This window comes from Puma concolor, chromosome A3 (genome assembly GCF_028749965.1).
Source record: "Puma concolor isolate L17-30 chromosome A3, mPumCon1.1.hap2, whole genome shotgun sequence".
Lineage (NCBI taxonomy): Eukaryota > Metazoa > Chordata > Mammalia > Carnivora > Felidae > Puma > Puma concolor.
In genome coordinates this window covers 110682788-110688885 of record NC_141669.1, presented here as the reverse complement: position 1 = coordinate 110688885, position 6098 = coordinate 110682788, and the positions used below count along the sequence as shown (strand labels likewise).

General features: G+C 50.7%; 1 long non-coding RNA gene across 1 annotated transcript; it reads left to right on the top strand.

Moving 5' to 3' along the window:
• The first annotated feature begins 2671 nt into the window (after positions 1–2671).
• LOC147582661 (uncharacterized) lies at positions 2672–4428 on the top strand. The gene is made up of 2 exons (XR_015248769.1): positions 2672–2788; positions 4215–4428. It is a non-coding gene; the product is annotated as an uncharacterized LOC147582661 (long non-coding RNA).
• The last annotated feature ends 1670 nt before the right edge of the window (positions 4429–6098 follow it).

Here is a 6098-nt window from a genome sequence, read left to right as displayed (position 1 = left end):
ATCTTTGCCAACTTGATATGTAAAAAATGGTAACTCTTTTTTTGGAAACTCTCTCCCCCCGTTAGCTTCTATGGTCCTCTTCAACTATTTATCAGTGAGTCGATGCATCCATCATCTCTGGGCCAGCCGCCCTATCGGGTACTGGGGATCCAGCAGAAGACTCCCGACTAATCTCTGTGCTTTCCTCTAGTAGAGAAGATGAACAGTTAAACAGTCAATTCCTTTTTTAAAAATATTTATTTTTGAGAGACAGGCAGATTTGTGAGTGGGGAGGGGCAGAGAGAGAGAGAGGGAGACACAGAATCCGAAGCAGGCTCCAGGCTCTGAGCTGTCAGCACAGAGCCCGATGCGGGGCTTGAGCTCACAAATCATGGCCTGAGCCAAAGTCAGACATGCAACCACCCAGGTGCCCCAAACAGTCAATAATTCCTAATGAGCATGAAGAGCTGGGAGAAGGGGGTGAGTTCTCCAGGAGGCACTTCTCAAACTTCAACCTGCTCATTGCGTCAACCTGAGGATCTCATTAAAATGCGAATTATCACTCAGCAGTGGGGGGGCTGGGGTGGAGTCCGGGGTTCTGCAGTTCCAACAAGCTCCTAGGCGAAGCTGGGCTGTTGGTCCCCACATTGTGTGTTGAGTAACGAGGACCCACCTGAAACAAGTTTGCAAACTTTTCCTGTAAAGGACCAGATAGTAAATATTTTCAGCTTTGTGGGCCACTGTGGGCTCTGTTGCAGTCCTTCAACCCAGTCTTTGAAAGTGGCCCCGGACAATAGGTAAATGAGTGGGTGTGGCTTTGTTCCAAGGAAAACGTATTTACAAAACAGGCAGTGGGCTGGATTTGGTCATCGGGCCCTGGTTTGCTGCCCCTTGCCCTACAACACCATAGGCATCCAAATATCTGCTTGTTGGAGTGAGGAGGAAAGGGTGCCGTTGGAGCGGTAGCAGGGGGCTGAGCCTGTCTAGGGGTCAGTGGTGGCTGGAGGAATGGCGTATGAGTCAGAGTCCAACCAGGAAAACAGAAACCAGGGTTTAATAGAGGTCATTAAATGCAGGGGATTGGTTACTTAGGTAATGAAGAGCTGAGCAGTCATCCAGGGACAGCCCAGAGATTAGCAACAGCAGGAAGCTGCTACACCCTGGGGAAGAGGAGGGGGCGTAGAGGTAGCGTAGAGGTGGTGTTACTGGGGCTCAGATTACCCAGGGGGAATGGGAACCATGGTGGGTATACCCACAGGGCACAGGAATCATAGAGGAGGTCCAGCCATGGTTGGAGACACGGGGAGGGAGTATCCTTGCATCTGCCTTTTTCGGGCCTTCCCATCTCCCACCCATTAGCCAAACCTAGTTGTGATCTGACCTATGCGGGAGCCTGCATGGACCAGCCCCCATCATATAGAGCTAAGCAGGGGAAGTCAAGACATGACTTGAGGCCAAAAGGCCAAGGCCCAGTCAAAGGGACACTTAGAATGAGACTCGAGTGAAGGTAGTCGACCAGGCACGTGATGGAGGAAGGATGGGTGTTTCAGGCACAGACAGCAGGCGTAGGGTGTGTAGGGGTGAGTGTGTGGGAGGAGGTCAGCAGGGAGGCCACTCCCTTAAGCCGGATGACATTTATGCTTTAGAACAGGGGTTGGCAAACGTCTTTGTCACATAGTTTTCTTTGTTTTGTTTAAAAACAAAATGTAGAAACGTAAAAACCATTCTTAGCTCACAGGCCACACCAAAACACAGCCAGCTTTTGGCCCATGGCAGTTTGCTGGCCTGTTTTAGAAAGTTCTACTTTAGAAGGCTGGGGGTGGATAGGAGGCTGAGAGCAGACAGAGAAGTGGGAAAGGAGGTGGCTGAAGATGCCAGGCAGGAGATGGTAGCCGCCCAACCAGGGTCATCACGGAGGAGAGAAGGGATGAGGTAGAAATTCGGAATGGACAGGACGTAGAATGAAGTTCTAGGCCGGGCCTGGAGGGGTTTTCTGACACCTTGAATATTCCCCTGAGTAGCTTGGAGCCCCTGGCTCCCTTGCTTCAGGGAGCTAAAGAGACACCTGTCATCCTGGCAGTGTACTTCCCTACCCCATCCCCCAACGCCTCCCCAGACCTCTCTTTAGGGAGATGGTGGAGGAGCAGGTCATGCTGCCTCTTAGTGAGCCAGGGGTCAGGGCTGCCCAGCGGATAGTGACTCACTGACTGCTCATTCTAGAATATTGGTACTGAGTATTTGCGATTCTCAGTTTCTGGACTTGGTGGCCATTCCAGAATGACCATGGGTAAGACCTCTCTGGCTTTTGGGTCCAGAGTAGGGCTGGGAAGCCCCTTAACCAGCTGTGGGTCCAGACACCTGCTGGTAGCCCCCACCATGATCTTGATCACAGGCTAATTGTGGTATAGACAGGGCTGGAATGATGTCTTAGTTTGGGTTCCCCAGAAGGAAGAGACAAAGATTCAAGTGCGAGGAGTTCAATGTACTGTGGGGGAGTGGGAAAGTGAGAGAGGGGAGGGAAGCAGCTCATACCGGGCACATTATGGAGCCAGTTCCAACTGTGGCCAGCTGGAACTTAGTTCTTCTGGAGGACTCTGGACTCAGAGTAGAACATGTGCCCCAGAGTTAGCCTGTCTGAGGGGCGAGGAGCTAGGTTATTTATCTATCAAGTCCTTCCTGGTTGGAGGTCTCTCCAAGGCATGCTAACTCCCTGGCACGTACAGCCTGCTACCTGGCTTTCTGCTGCTCAGGAAAGAAAGCGCTCAGGTGTAGACATGAAGGAGGAAGATAGCTGGAGCTTTCTGAAGCGGTAAGGCCCCAAGGAGATGAGCAGGATGTCTGTCATGCTATTGATAATTATCCTCTGTTTTTGACAGATGGGGAAATGGAGAAGCAAAGTGACAGCCCAAATCACAGGGAGCTTTGTGACAAGTGGGCGGGGAGGTGAGGTGGGGAGGCTGGAGCTCAGAGCATGTGGGCCCAGCCCCTGCCATCAGGGGTGTTCTGGACCTGAAAGGCCCTGCCCTTAGTGTCTTACAGGCTGATCTAGTTGCCCCACCTGCCTGTCTTCAGCATTCTCTACGCTGAATATTCCCCACTTCCTTAGTCTACCCAGAGCCTTATCTGGGGAAAGGGGGAGTGGCAGGACACGTACATGTGGCAAGACTTGGCTTCCTTACCAAGTGCCTATACGGGGCTTACAGAGCCGAGGAGGAGGGTAAGCAGAAAACAGAGGGGGGGGGGCAGGAGTTGGGAGGTGGCCAACTGGTCAAGCTGTGGGGGCAGGATGTGCTGAGCAGAGGCAGAGACAGAATGGGATGGAGTCAGTGTGGAGGACTCCCAAGGGGACTGTGAAGTGGGCTGGGCAGGTTTGCATAACAGGGAGCAGATGTCGCAGGCTTTAGCACCAAAGTCTGTGTGTGTTCAGAATTGAACATGAGCCAACCACTCAGTCATCTGTTCATTCAAAGATCACTTATGGGGGCTTAGTATATCCCAGTCATTGTGCCAACCTCCTTGGAGGAAACATGGAGGAACCAGGTTATTGGCTGTTCTCAGAGCCTGTTGCATCCTGTTTGGGGAAGGGGGTGGGTAGGTCAGTTTTCTTCCACCTGAACTTTTCATTGAGTCCTGAGTTGGATGGTGGAAGGCAGCACAGCCCTCAGGGAGCCCCTAGTCTGAGGGGGAGACAAACTTTGAAATCCAAATGTGGAGTTGCTCCTTGCTCAGGGATGCTTAGAAATAATTTTGTTCCTGAAGTCTTTGATACCCAAGAGGGGGTGGGGGTGACTGGAATTTCCACCTGAGTGGCCCAGCAGAACCCCCATGAAATCCCATCCTGTTCCTAAACCTAGCCTGTGACAGATCGTTAGCAAAGATTGCTATACCCTCTCACTCCCTGTGTGTGCCCTCACCCTTTGCAATGTGGCTTTGCAGCTTCTCCCATCAGGAATCTATTCATCCCTTGAATCTGAATCTGGGCTGGTGTATTAGTCAAGGCTCTCTAGAGAAGCAGAACCAAAAGGATCTATCTATCTATCTATCTATCTATCTATCTATCTATCTAGATCTAGATAGAATTATCTAAAATTAGATAATTAATCTAAAAGTAACCACCACAGTTGGCCTGTCACCTGCTTTGGGCCACAGAGTATGGTGTAATTGATGGTATGTGAGTCCTGAACCTAGGCCTCAAGAAGACTGCCTTACACTCACTTTCTTGGAATTCTGCCCAGCCACCATGTGAACAATCTTGGACTGGCCACTGGAGGATGAGAGACCATATGGAACAGAGATGATTCATGTCAACTGATGTCAGGTCCTATCCAACTTGGCAGCTGACTGCATGTATACAAGGGAGCCCAGCCAAGATAAAATTGACCAGCAGAGCCCAGACCAAATTACTGACCCACAGAACTGTGAGTTAAATAAATAGTTGTTGTTTTGCCACTTGTTTTTGGAGTGGTTTGTTATACAGCAAAAACTAGCTGATACACAGTCCAGCTTCTGTAGTACCCTATCAGCCTGCCATCTTGGCTGATGGAGAAGACATAGGCAAACAGAGGGTCTATTTCAGGTCTGTACTGTAATGTACAAACAGTACATTTCAGGCATATGCATATGATAAGGCTCTCTGGGTGTCTATATCCATTGGGGGCATGCATGTAGACATACTTCCACCCTGATATTTAAATATAGCCCTGCCCAAGCACACTCTGTCCTGGCAGGCTCCCACGATAATGTGCCAGAGCAGAAGGAGGGGTGGCAGCTGGCAGCCAGGGAAGTGCATGCTGGGGGGACAAGGAAGACCAAGGGCTGGTCTCTGTGCCGCAGGCCTGGAGGAGCCTCAGGGATGCATCGTTGGATAGAGCACAGGAAGAGTCTTGGAAGCAAACCTGGGCCAAGTTCTGCTTCTATGACTCAACAAGTCTGTCCCGGAGCAAGGTGCCTCACCATGCAGAGCCTCAGTTTCTCCAAGGACAGAGTTAGGTTCCGAGGGGCCCAAATCTGATGTAAGCTGGGAGCCCTCCTTCAACAGAAGAATACCAGACTAGGATCACAAAATTGCAGGAAGGGGCTCAGGCAAGTGAGCTTAAGCTTCATTAGCTTTGCAGTAAATCGCTTCTGGCTTCCTCGCCGGTAAAATAGGAGAGTTAATAATAGTGATTGAACAGGATTGTTTTGAAGGTCAGATGAATATACCATATATGCATATGCCATGTATTCATGTTATAGTGGGTGTCCTAGAGGGTGGGATCTAGCAGGAAGGCATCTTTGTATGGAGGAAATGGTTCATGTGGCTGCTGGGTAGGGATGGGTGGGGATGAGCAGGAGTGGAGTGAGAGGGTTGGTGTGGTATCTATACTCCCACCCAGCTCTCTGGCTTGCAGAGAGGGGATAATGGCGGACACCAGATCTCGTTTCATGAGGTTCCTTTGGGAAATCCTGGGGCCTAAGTGAGATTATAGCACGTTTCTGGACACAAAGTTGGGACATGTCTTTTCTTCTCTGGCATAAGAAGATGAAATGGAAACTCTTGAGCAAGTGATTTTTTGAGGGCATGCTTTTGGAGAAGTATAAACAGGAGGGAGGGGAAGCAGGACAGGGCAGGGGAAGATGCTCAGCAAGGTTGGGGTCTAAGCTGGCATCTAGCCTCACCCTCATCCCACAAGGGGCTCTAGGGTGTGAATGGACCAGAGAGTTGTCCCCCCTTGAGGTCAGCAGGGCAGGCTTTTTTCCCTAAGTGTCAATCAGATGCTGGGAGGATGGTGGGGAGTAAAACTTTCTAGAGTCACCCATCAGCCAAGGGCAATTCTTGGGAGAAGGGAGCAGCTGATGGATGAGCACAGTGGCCTGGGAAAGGGGATCTGGTCAGGGTATCAACAGAACATACCACAAGGGTTCTCTTCACATTTCTGCCTGATATTCAGACCTATCATGGTATGGGGTTGGCAACTTGGGGAGTGCGAGGGGATGAACGGTTGGAATTTAGGAGGGACCACAGTGCTGATCTTTAGGGCACTCTGGCGGGGGCACTGGTGAGATGTTGCTCCCCAGTGCCTTCTAAGGACTTGGCTTTCTAGGAGGAGTCACGGTGCTAAGTTCATCTGGAAGGGCCT